The following is a 12,661-nucleotide window of genomic DNA, read 5'->3' as shown; positions in this document are numbered from 1 at the left end:
CTTTGACACTGGATTCAAGATAGCCTGGCTGATGAGGGTTATGAACCTGAAACCGGTCCCAGGATGCTTGTCTCCGGTCCAGGGAGACATGGTTTGGCAGTTCATGCTGGACTGTTCCCATGAGGCACAGGGTCAGACTGATTTGCATATGGCCCTGTCTGAACTGGGGTGGTGGAGTGAGCTAAAGAATGATGATGGATTAAACCCAGATCAGTTGATTGGGGGTGAGTATTTGATTTGCTCAAATGCTCTGTCCATCATCCCCTTTGGTATCGCTTTGTTCGCCCTAAGTTGGCAGGATATGCCCAGACGTGGGTCCCTTGCTCACTTTGTCACTGGATTCAAGATAGCCTGGCTGATGAGGGTTATGAACCTGAAACCGGTCCCAGGATGCTTTTTTCCGGTCCAGGGAAGACATGGCGTGGCAGTTTGGGCTGGACTGTTCCCATGAGGCACAGGGTCAGCCTAATTTGCATATGGCCATGTCTGAACTGGGGTGGTGGAGTGCGCTAAAGAATGATGATGGACTAAACCCAGATTAGTTGACTGGGGGTGAATGTTTGATTTGCTCAAACGCTCCGTCCATCATCCCCTTTGGTATCGCTTTGTTCGCCCTAAGTTAGCAGGGTATGCCCAGACGTGGGTCCCTTGCTCACTTTGTCACTGGATTCAAGATAGCCTGGCTGATGAGGGTTATGAACCTGAAACCGGTCCCACGATGCTTGTTTCCGGTCCAGGGAAGACATCGCTTGGCAGTTTAGGCTGGACTGTTCCCATGAGGCACAGATCAGTTGACTGGAGGTGAATGTTTGATTTGCTCAAACGTCCGTCCCCTTTGGTATAGCAGTTTAATATCTAAGCTGCAAGAAAAATGTAGTTTATTCTGCTACAATGTTATCTCTGAAATGGCAATTTAAACTATTCATGTTTGTTCCCAAGTAAGATTGCCTTTCTTTGGGGGGCGTGGCTAGCAGCTGACTGGAATGGCCGCTCACTCGCGTGGCTCCGTAGCCCTCGCCCGATATCCGGCAAATATCCTGTTTAATTTAGGATAAAAGACCTATGACTGGCGGGACCGCAGCCCCCGGAATTGCTGGCACCCGCATACCGGGTGAAAACTGATCATTTGGGTAACGTCGCGGTGAACAGGGAGGAGATCGATGCAGCGGTGAAGTGGCGCAAAACGGCGGCCTCAGTAATGGGGTAATCCGGGGAGAAAATCACTCGATCAAGGCGCCGAGCGCCTCCAGTGCGCCTCCCGCGTTCTGGCTGCCCCAGATAAAAAGTAAGTGGCAGATTTACAAACCCCTTGCGCCACTTTTGCATCACTTTTCAAATGTTAAAAGTGATGCAAGACTGGCTCAAGGGGCTTGTAATTCTGCCCCTAAGTGTTTTGCACCCGTATCCCACTGTGGCATGGAGAGGAGTGCTCTCCAGCGCCTCGGGACCTGCCGGCAGTGCTTGCAGAAAACGCAGCTTCCTGGCGGAGGAGAGGCACACCGGATTGAGGAAGTGGAGCCTCCGGGAAGCGAGATTGATCGAGGGCGCTTGTTGGCGGAAGCTCAGGATGCGCTGGGAGTCTCGGGTCACCCGTAGACCCCGGGAGAGGAGATCGGCTTTCCGCGTCGGATTCCCGGATTAAAGGCTGTGACGAGGTATGAGCAGTGCGCGTGGGAGCTGAAGCCCGCATCTGCCACGATCGGCCCGCGGGTGCTCCCCTGCCTGACCAAAGCACCAAGGGACGATTACTGACACATTTAGGCTAGCAGACAGCCTCGTCTGGATAAAGTGCGGTATCCGTGGGGCCCCAGGGGGTCCACATTGCAGGCGCTCTGGCATGGACTGGGCACAAGTAGTTGCATGCGCTGTAGTATTCGGCGCGCACGAGGCGTTCTAGCCTTCCGCGCTGCCGAGGTGCGCTAGCGCTGACGCGTGACGTCAGACGCTAGCTAGTTAAAATAAAGGGGCGTGGCCTCAGCGAATCAGTCGGAGCCGCGTGTGTGAACTGAATACCGGCTCCCGTGTCTTCTTAAGCGCGTATGCGCGGCCATGCTAATTAGGCCTTGTAAAGACTTCACACTGGCGACGAGGGTCTCTTGAGCCCTGATGTGCTATCTGTTACCCCAGAGTGTCCCTGTTGGCCACCCATGTGTCCTGAGCCTGTGTGTGCAGGCCCCCTCCTGGTGACCCGGCTGAGCCTGCTGTGAGGCCTGGTGAGGAACACTGCAAGTCCCCTGGAGGCCCACCCAGCCATCGAAGGCGCTGCTGCGTGCGCCCTGGTGCCCCAATCCACTGCCGGTAAGGGGAATGTCTCGCCCAGGTGGTGCCGCACTTGCCCCACGAGGTGCCTGACGACGGCCACGGCCTCCTACGGTTCAGGCCTACGCCGGGTGTGCTCGCCTCAACCCAGAAGCGCCTAAGGGGTCCCGCGGATGACGTCTGGAGGTAGGCGTGCCCGCCGCTTGGTGCAGAAGCTCGAGGGGAGTCTACGCGCAACGCCTGTCGGGGGTGCACGCCTGGTGGCGTCGACGCAGAGGAGAGGAAGCCAGCTTCCACCGCGTGCTGCGCACGTGCCAAGATGGCGTCGATTCCCGCCATTGAGCCGTTTGCCATTGACGGTGCCCCGTCATCCTTTGCCCCGTGCTGGAGGGATTGGACAGACCGCCTACAAATTTACTTCGATGGGGCTGGCATCGCGAGGGAAAGGCGCAGGGCGTTGCTGCTCCACCTAGGAGGCAAAGACATCCACCGCATCTATAAAACTCTCGTGGAAGCCACGCCGAAAACGTACCACACACTGCTGAACGCGCTCAACGCCCACTTCGAGCCCATGGCGAACAGAGACTATGAAAGGTTCATCTTCCGTCAGGCCAAACAAGAGGCGGACGAGTCCCTGGATGCGTTCCATGGCAGGCTGAAGGAGTTAGCCAGCACGTGTGGGTTCCGCGACGAACAGGAGGAGATCCGAGGGCAGATTATACAGGGTTGTTACTCGTCTAAGCTTCGTGTCATGGTCCTCCAGGAAGAAGGAAAGCCCCTGGCGGACATCCTCACCCTCGGACGGTCAAAGGAGCTATCGCAAGCGAGAGCCTCGCATATGGAGGCGGCCCTACATCGCCCTGTCAAGACGGAGCAAGTGCAAGTGGCGGAAGCGGTGAACGTAGTGCGGCCAAAAGGAAGGCAAGCCGGAGGAAAACGGCAGCCGGAGGCAAAGAAGAAAGACTGTGGATACTGTGGCGGCCAACCCCACCGCATGCAAGACTGCCCGGCCAGAGGGAAAAAGTGCGGCGCCTGCGGGTGGATGAACCACTTTGCGGCGGTGTGCCGGTCCACCAGAGTCAAGAAGGAGGCGGCCATGCGGTACGCGAAGAAGCAGACAGTGAAGACATGGACGACGACACCGAAGAGTACCCAGTCCATTATGTATTTGCAATCCATCAACCACAGAAGAAGAAGCGCAGACTTCCGAAATGTTGCATCCTAGTACAACAACAAGAGGTAAAGGCGACAATTGACACTGGGGCCTCCATCGAGCTGATGGCCGCCAATGTCTACCACCAACTGCGGGTCAAACCCCCGCTGAGAGAGGCGAAGGTTCGGGTGTTCGCATACGGCCAGAAGACGCCCATTCCCCTCATCGGGTGTTTCAAAACAGAGCTACAACATGGTGAGAGGAGCATCAACACCACCGTCTATGTCACGGAAGAGGGCAGCGGGATGCTGCTGAGTGGGCAGTCGGCCGAAGAATTGAGGCTGATCTCATTCGCCATGGCAGTCCTGGAGGAAGAACTGGATACCATCATGGAAGAGTTTGGAGAAGTCTTTAACGGCATCTGGTGCCTGAAAGGGAAGGAAGTATCCTTACACATCGACCCATCGGTCCAACCAGTGGCGTTAAGGCACCGGAGAATTGCTTTCCACCTGCGGCAGAAGGTCGAGGAGGAGCTGGAGGCCCTGGAGAGACAAGGCATCATCGAGAAGGTCAGTGGGCCAACCCCGTGGGTATCCCCGATCGTCATCGCCAGGAAGCCGAAGCAGCCAGGACAAGTCCGCATCTGTGTGGACATGTGCCTCCCTAACGCCGCGGTCAAAAGAGAGCGACACTTGACGCCCACCATTGATGACATCCTGGGGGAGCTGAACGGGGCCAGGTGGTTTTCGAAGATGGACCTACGGTCAGGCTACCACCAGCTGCCACTTCATCCGGACTCGAGGTACATCACCACATTTTCCACCCATGTGGGCCTCAGACGGTATCGGCGCCTGAACTTCGGCATCTCGAGTGCCGCCGAGGTATTCCAAATTACCATCAGAGAAGTGCTCAGTGGGCTCCCCGGCGTGCTCAATGTGAGCGACGACCTGCTCATATATGCGTCAACCATAGAGGAACACCACCAGCGGTTGAGAGGGGTCCTCAAGAGGATCCAGGAGTCAGGCTTGACCCTGCACCGGGAGAAGTGTCAGTTCCTGCAGAACAAGATCAGTTTCTTTGGGGACACCTTTTCGGACCAAGGGGTGGCCCCAGACCCGGGCAAGGTGAAGGACGTCCAAGATGCCCCAGCTCCGACGAACATCTCGGAGGCCCGGAGTTTCCTGGGCATGGTCAACTTCTGCGGCCGCTTCATTCCGGACCTCTCCAACCTCACCAAACCCCTCAGGGAGCTGACCAAGTCGTCCACCACGTGGCAGTGGGGCCCGGAACAGGAACAGGCGTTCCAAGCGACGAAGGCGGCCTGTTGGAAACAGCCCACTCCCACTCCGCAGGGTGGTGATGGACTTCCCCGAACACACTGTGGTAGCTTGGCTCGAGTGGTCAGGAAACAGGCGCAGTGCTAAGCATACAATATACCCATACAATAACCATGCGTGCATCCGTTCCAAAAACGACTCTACACCGTAAAAATTATGAAAATATTCTTTCTTTATCTTTTTCTCTTAGTTGCTGATTGGAAAAATAAATAGGTCAATCACAATATACAAATTTCAATTAGTGCAGGTCAAATAAATATTGGCTGTTTGATGAAATAAATAGGGGTGATCATAAATAACAGGGCATAAATACAAGTGCAATATATACAGACAATTAAATACTTTGAGGCAATAAATACTGTACCAATAAATATTGTACACCAACAAGTCCTGTGGACCTATAAATATAGTGAAGCAATAAATAGGTAAAAACTCAATAAATACAGTACCCCCAATAAATAATTAAAAGTATACAGCAACACTCATGTAATCAGTTGACATTTCAATTCCTAAGGGCTGATTTGGCCCAGGCACAGCTTGTAGGGTTGTGGAAGGCTTGAGGGGGGCTACTCCCTGGCTGAGACAAGGCTGAGGCCTAAACTGAGGTAGATCAAAGGGGGGAATGCCAGTGCCCTGGCTTTCTCTCTCCACACCACCTCTCTAGGTTAGTCCCAGTTCACCCCAGGCACAGTCAGGTTGGTTTCAGCACCTCCCTAGCCCCTTAGAGCAGTCTCTCAGGTCTCCACAGGGCCTTAGGCGCCCTCTACTCCACTTACTGCCCTTTTTCTGATGTTCCGACGCCGCTGGAGTCGTGTCGACGCCGTGAGGCGGTTCCAGTTCGGTCTCGGCGGCCTCGGCACAATGTCAGTTCTTTGACGACGCCGGTAGGCGGATCCGGTCCGATGTCGGCGGCCTCGGTTCGATTCGACGGCGTCGGGCAGTCTCTACTCGGTGTCGACTTCGGGCGGCTCCGGTCCGATGGCGCTCTCGGCTCCGATGACGTCGGCCGGCCTGGCCTCGATGTCGACTTCCGGCGACTCCGGGGTGCGATCCTCACCCCCGACCTCCGGTGCTCCTCCTCTCAGGTTCCGGGCGACTCCGGAGTGCGATCCTCACTCCCGACCTCCGGTGCTCCTCTACCTCGGTCTCCGACGACTCCGGAGGGCGGACTTCACTCCTCCGATGACGCCGCTCGCTCGACCTCGGTTCACTTCCTCCTCGACCTCTGGTATTCCTCACGACCTCCGTCGGCGCCCTCTCACGACCTCAGGCGGCTCCGGGTACGACGTCTGCGACTTCAGTCAGCGCCGCTTCTCCACCTCGGGCTCCAGGTCTTAGGCTACTCGACGCCGGATTCCAGGGAAACCAGTTTCCAGGTCAGGATCTTGCTGCTTTCTGCTTCTAAGGCCTGTTCCTGCTGTCCAGGTCCTTAGGATGAGTTTTTCTGGCTTCTTCCCACACCGGGCTACAGGCTGGGATCCATCAGTAGGGACTAGTATCAAGGGTGGGTTTATGGACCCCACTCCAGGCACAAGTTTCCACCCCTGCTGCTTCACTCCTTCCTCCTTCACTGTTGTGCTGCTCTCTCTTCACCAGTCAGGTGCCAACTGCCAGCTCCAACTGCCAACTCTCTCTCTTAACTCCCCAACATTCCAAACCGCCTCCAACTGTCACAGGGTTCTGGAATGTTCTGGAAGGTGCTGGTAGGTTCCAGTGGATGCTGGTGATGTCACAGGTGGCCACCATTTTGTGCTTCAGGCCTCCAGACAGAAGTTTCAGGGGTAGGTAAAATGGCTCCCTGAATCTGCAGCAACACTAAAAAGTCTGGTGGTTCCCAAAAAGGAAAAATTCAAACAGGGTTTGAGGCAAAAGTGGGACAACATAAATAATGATGAGGAGGGACCACCCAAAGGGCTGACAGGTCTAACACGCGTCCCCCCCAGCTGAAAGTGGGGAGAGCTACCCAACCCCTTGGGAGTTCTCATCACTTAGGCGGAAATACCTTGAGAGACCGTCTGCATTGGCGTGGTCCACTCCAGGCCGATGTTCCACCTGAAAGTCCATCCCCTGTAGGGAAATAGACCACCTCAACAACTTGGGATTCTCCCCCTTCATTTGCATCAGCCAACGAAGGGGTCTGTGGTCGGTCTGAACTAGGAAGTGCGAGCCAAACAGGTATGGCCGCAACTTCTTCAGAGCCCATACCACTGCAAAGGCTTCACGCTCTATTGCACTCCACTTCTGTTCCCTGGGAAGTAGTCTCCGGGATAGGAAGACCACGGGTTGATCCAGACCCTCTTCGTTGAGTTGCGATAACACTGCCCCAATGCCATGTTCTGATGCATCTGTCTGGACAATGAACTTCTTGGAAAAGTCTGGGGCCCTTAAGACCGGGGCCTCGCACATGGCTTTCTTCAATCTCACAAAGGCTTGCTGACAGGCCTCCGTCCAGACTACCCGTCGAGGTTGTTTCTTGGACGTGAGCTCCGTGAGGGGGGCTACGATGGTACCGTACCCCTTCACGAAGCGGCGGTAATATCCCGTGAGGCCCAAAAATGCTCGGACCTCAGTCTGTGTCTTGGGGGGTTCCCAGGCCATGATGGCCTCGATCTTCGCCTGGAGGGGCTGCACCGCTCCCCTACCCACCAAGTGTCCAAGGTACACTACCGACCCCTGCCCGATCTGGCACTTGCTGGCCTTGATCGTCAATCCAGCTTGTCTCAGGGCCTGGAGAACAGTTTGCAGGTGACGCAAGTGATCCTCCCAGCTGTTACTGAAGACGGCTATGTCATCCAGATAAGCAGCAGGGAAACTCTCCATTCCGGTGAGGACCTGGTTTACCAGGCGCTGAAACGTGGCAGGTGCGTTCTTGAGCCCAAAGGGCATCACACAGAACTGGTAGTGGCCATTGGGCGTGGAGAAGGCTGACCTTTCCCTTGCTCCATCAGTCAACGAGATCTGCCAGTACCCTGAAGTAAGGTCAAAGGTACTTAGATATTGGGCAGCTCCCAGCCGGTCAATCAATTCATCCGCCCTAGGGATCGGATGAGCATCAGTTTTTGTCACTGAATTCAGTCCCCGGTAGTCCACACAGAACCTCAGTTCTGGTTGGGCACCCGGTGGTGCAGCTTTCGGTACTAACACCACCGGACTAGACCAGGGGCTGCTAGAAGGTTCAATCACTCCTAGCTCCAGCATCTTAGTGACTTCACTATGAATGCTGGCCTTCACCTTGTCTGACATCCGGTAGATCTTGGACTTCACAGGTGGGCTGTCTCCTGTGTCCACGTCATGGACGCACAGGTGAGTCCTACCCGGGACAAGGGAGAACAACGAAGAGTACTGCCCCAGGACCTGGCGACAGTCCTCCTGCTGTTCAGGAGTTAGAGATGGGGAGAGAATCACTCCCTCCACCGACCCATCCTTTTCTTGAGACGCAAACAGATCAGGGAGAGGCTCGCTTTCCACGTCCTCTCCTCCATCAGTCACCATCATCAAGATGACTTCGGGCCTCTCGTGGTGGGGTTTGAGGCGGTTGGCATGCAGCACCCGCAGGGGCTGACGAGGGGTCTTCAGGTCCACCAAGTAGGTAGCCTTACCCTTCTTCTCCAACACCTCAAAGGGTCCTGACCAGCGATCCTGGAGGGCACTAAGCTCTCCTGGTTCGATCACCCACACCTTCTGGCCAGGCTCCAACTCCACCGGGTGAGCATTGTGGTCATACCACGCCTTCATTACTGCTTGGCTGGCTTCCAAGTTGTCAGAAGCTTGCTTCCACAACTTAGCCATTTGGCTCCGGAAGGCCAGCATGTAGCTCACCACATCCTGGGGAAGCTTTCTGGGAGTTCTTTCCCATCCGTCTCTCACCAGGTTGAGAGGTCCACGTACAGGGTGCCCATACAGAAGCTCGAAGGGGCTGAAGCCCACTCCCTTCTGTGGCACTTCCCTGTAGGAAAAAAGTAAACAGGGTAGGAGGACGTCCCATTTCCTCCGCAGGCTTTCAGGCAGACTTCTGATCATGCCCTTCAAGGTTTTATTAAACCTCTCCACCAGACCATTGGTCTGGGGGTGGTAAGGAGTGGTGAACCGGTATGTCACTCCACACTCCTTCCACATCGCCCGCATATACGCTGACATGAAGTTGGTCCCCCTGTCGGACACAACTTCCTTGGGAAAACCCACTCGGGTAAAGATTCCCATCAGGGCCCTAGCCACAACAGGTGCTGTTATGGTCCTCAGAGGTATTGCCTCTGGGTACCGTGTGGCATGATCCACCAGGACCAGGATAAACCTGTGACCAGCTGATGTTGGCGGATCTAACGGACCCACAATGTCGATGCCCACCCTTTCAAAGGGGGTGCTAACGACAGGAAGTGGTTCCAGGGGAGCTTTCAGCTTCACCCCTGTTTTCCCACTGGCTTGGCAAGACACACATGTCCGGCAGTAGGTATCGGACGACACTTTCATCTGAGGCCAATAAAAGTGTGGGACAAGACGGGCGAAGGTCTTGTCTTGCCCCAGGTGTCCTGCCAATGGTATCTCGTGAGCCAACTCCAGAAGGAAGGCTCGATAACGTTGAGGAACTACCAAGGCTCGTGACGATCCGTGTAGGGGTGCCTTGGGTTCACTGTAGAGGAGGCCATCCTCCCAGTAAACACTGTAGTTCCCTTCAACGTTCCCTGCTGCCTGGGCTTCGGCCTGTCGCCTCAGCCCCTCAAGGGTAGGGCACTCCCTCTGGCCCTGGCAGAATTCCTCCCTGGACGGGCCTCCCTCCACGTGCCACTCGGCCGGGATGGGTAGGTCCTCCAGGTTGGTAACGTCCCCCACCGTAGACTCCTGGTCCACCACCTCCGGTGGCCTATCCGTCCTACGGGGTGGGGACGCCGAGGCAGGCTCCTCCTGTCCTCGGTTCTTCCCTTGACTGGCAGCTGGCTGGGCCTTTGTTCCAGGCTCCAGCCGAAATGAACTCCCTCTTCGGGTAGTCGCGGACCTTGTGCTAACACAGGCCCAGTCAGGTGTACCCAGCATCTCGGTGTGAGTCCGGTATTCCACCTCCTTCCAAGCGTTGTGCTCCATATCATTCCCCAGCAGACAATCGACTGGCACGGCAGGGCTTACGGCAACTCGAAGTGAACCTGCAACCCCCCCCCATTCAAAGGGAACCTCGGCCACGGGATAGTGACCTGTTCTGCCGTCAGCCATCGCGGCTGGGTGGAGTACATCGGGAATTACCTGCTCTGGAGACACCAGTTGACTACGCACCATAGTCATACTGGCTCCTGTGTCTCTCAGAGCCTCCCCTCTTTGCCGTTGATGGTGACCCACTGCCCATACTTTGCGGTATTTGCGGGCACCTGGATCTTAGGAACCATCTCCCGTTCTCCCAGGGACACTAAAGTGACACCCGCCCACTCCCTTCCCTTAGTTAAGGGCATCTCCTCCCCGAGCACTACACTAGCTACTCCGGGGGTCTTTCCTCCAGTGGGAGGGGGTGGTCGTTTCAAGCACTTCGGATCTCCTTTATAGTGTCCAACGCCACCGCACTCATAGCAATGGACAACCCTTGGCTGCTGACTCTGGCCAGGATTAGGGTTTCTGGGTGGGTTAGCCCTAGGGGTGAATCCTGTTCCCTTCCCTTGGAAGTTATTTTGGGGGCCTTTGGAGAACTCCTTTTTCTTTTCCCCTCCCTCTTTCTTCTGGGGGGTGCCCTGTCCGGCCTTTTGAGTATCCCCTCCAGTCCCCCTTGTGGACACCCGGGTACTAGCCCAAATGTCCGCCTCCTCAGCAAGCTTCCGGGGACTGGTCAGCTTGCTATCCACCAGGTGTTGCCGCAGTTCAGGGAAACATTTCTCGAGCAGGTGTTCCTTCAGTACTAGGTCAAACAACTCCTCGTAGCTCCTCACTTCACTGCCCTGAATCCAACCTTCCATTGCCTTCTTCGCATAGTCCAGGAAGTCCACCCAATTCTGTGTGCCCAGTTTGTGACTACCCCTGAACTTCTGTCTGTACTTTTCAGGTGTTAGTCCAAACTTTCTGATGAGCGCCAGTTTCATGGTGGGGTAGTGGGTCTGCTCATCCTCCTCGAGGGCCAATAAAGCATCCCTACCAGCTGGAGGCATGTACTTATACAATCCCCCTCCCCAGTACTTCTCCGGAACCCCATGGGCCCTCAACGAGACCTCATAGGCTGCTAGCCACTTGGCGATATCATCACCCACCCCATAGCTAGCCACTATGTCCTTTGGCAGGTATGGTTTAGATTCCCTGGTGATCTCTTGGGTTTGGCTGCCACCATTAGGAACAGGTTGTGCCCCGATTCTCAAGATCTGAAGATCTATTTCTTTCAGTCGCAATTCATGGGCCATCCTCTGCTCCTCCTTCTCCTTTTCCAGCCTTGCTAAGTCCCATGTGAGTTGTCTTTTCTCCCTCCGGTCTGTTAGCTCCACTTCAGACAAGCCACCGCTAGAGGCACTGCTGCCCTTCCTAGAAATGGTTCTGGGCCCTGCTGACAGGTTCCCCACCTCAGGTTGGTACATCTCAGCCCCCTCGGGGTCAGGCTCTCCATCCCTGTCTTCCTCCTCAGCCTTGCTTTCTCGGCGTGCCTCCCCCCAAGCCCTTAAGCTGGTTTGGAGTGCACCCTTCTTTGCTCCTGGGGGACAGTACACCCCCTCCCGCTGGCAAAACTCCCTGAGTTGGGCCACAGTGTACGTTTCTAGATTTTCCAGTACAAACTCCATCTTGCCCACTCAGGTTAGAGGACAGGTTTTGTGTAGTAACTATGCAGGGGGGTACCTTTAATAATACCTCCTCCCACCACCAGAGTAAATTTGGAAAAAACAAAAACCCACAATTAGGAAGGCCGCTTTGAGAAAACTCCCGGTGTAGGCCTATGGACTACCCACAGTTATTGTTGAGTATACGTAGGCACAGCTCTATCCCACCACTGAACACCAATTTATGTTGGAAACAGCCCACTCCCACTCCGCAGGGTGGTGATGGACTTCCCCGAACACACTGTGGTAGCTTGGCTCGAGTGGTCAGGAAACAGGCGCAGTGCTAAGCATACAATATACCCATACAATAACCATGCGTGCATCCGTTCCAAAAACGACTCTACACCGTAAAAATTATGAAAATATTCTTTCTTTATCTTTTTCTCTTAGTTGCTGATTGGAAAAATAAATAGGTCAATCACAATATACAAATTTCAATTAGTGCAGGTCAAATAAATATTGGCTGTTTGATGAAATAAATAGGGGTGATCATAAATAACAGGGCATAAATACAAGTGCAATATATACAGACAATTAAATACTTTGAGGCAATAAATACTGTACCAATAAATATTGTACACCAACAAGTCCTGTGGACCTATAAATATAGTGAAGCAATAAATAGGTAAAAACTCAATAAATACAGTACCCCCAATAAATAATTAAAAGTATACAGCAACACTCATGTAATCAGTTGACATTTCAATTCCTAAGGGCTGATTTGGCCCAGGCACAGCTTGTAGGGTTGTGGAAGGCTTGAGGGGGGCTACTCCCTGGCTGAGACAAGGCTGAGGCCTAAACTGAGGTAGATCAAAGGGGGGAATGCCAGTGCCCTGGCTTTCTCTCTCCACACCACCTCTCTAGGTTAGTCCCAGTTCACCCCAGGCACAGTCAGGTTGGTTTCAGCACCTCCCTAGCCCCTTAGAGCAGTCTCTCAGGTCTCCACAGGGCCTTAGGCGCCCTCTACTCCACTTACTGCCCTTTTTCTGATGTTCCGACGCCGCTGGAGTCGTGTCGACGCCGTGAGGAGGTTCCGGTTCGGTCTCGGCGGCCTCGGCACAATGTCAGTTCTTTGACGACGCCGGTAGGCGGATCCGGTCCGATGTCGGCGGCCTCGGTTCGATTCGACGGCGTCGGGC

This window comes from Triturus cristatus, chromosome 11 (genome assembly GCF_964204655.1).
Source record: "Triturus cristatus chromosome 11, aTriCri1.1, whole genome shotgun sequence".
NCBI classification, from domain to species: Eukaryota; Metazoa; Chordata; class Amphibia; order Caudata; family Salamandridae; genus Triturus; species Triturus cristatus.
This window is presented reverse-complemented; position numbering follows the sequence as displayed.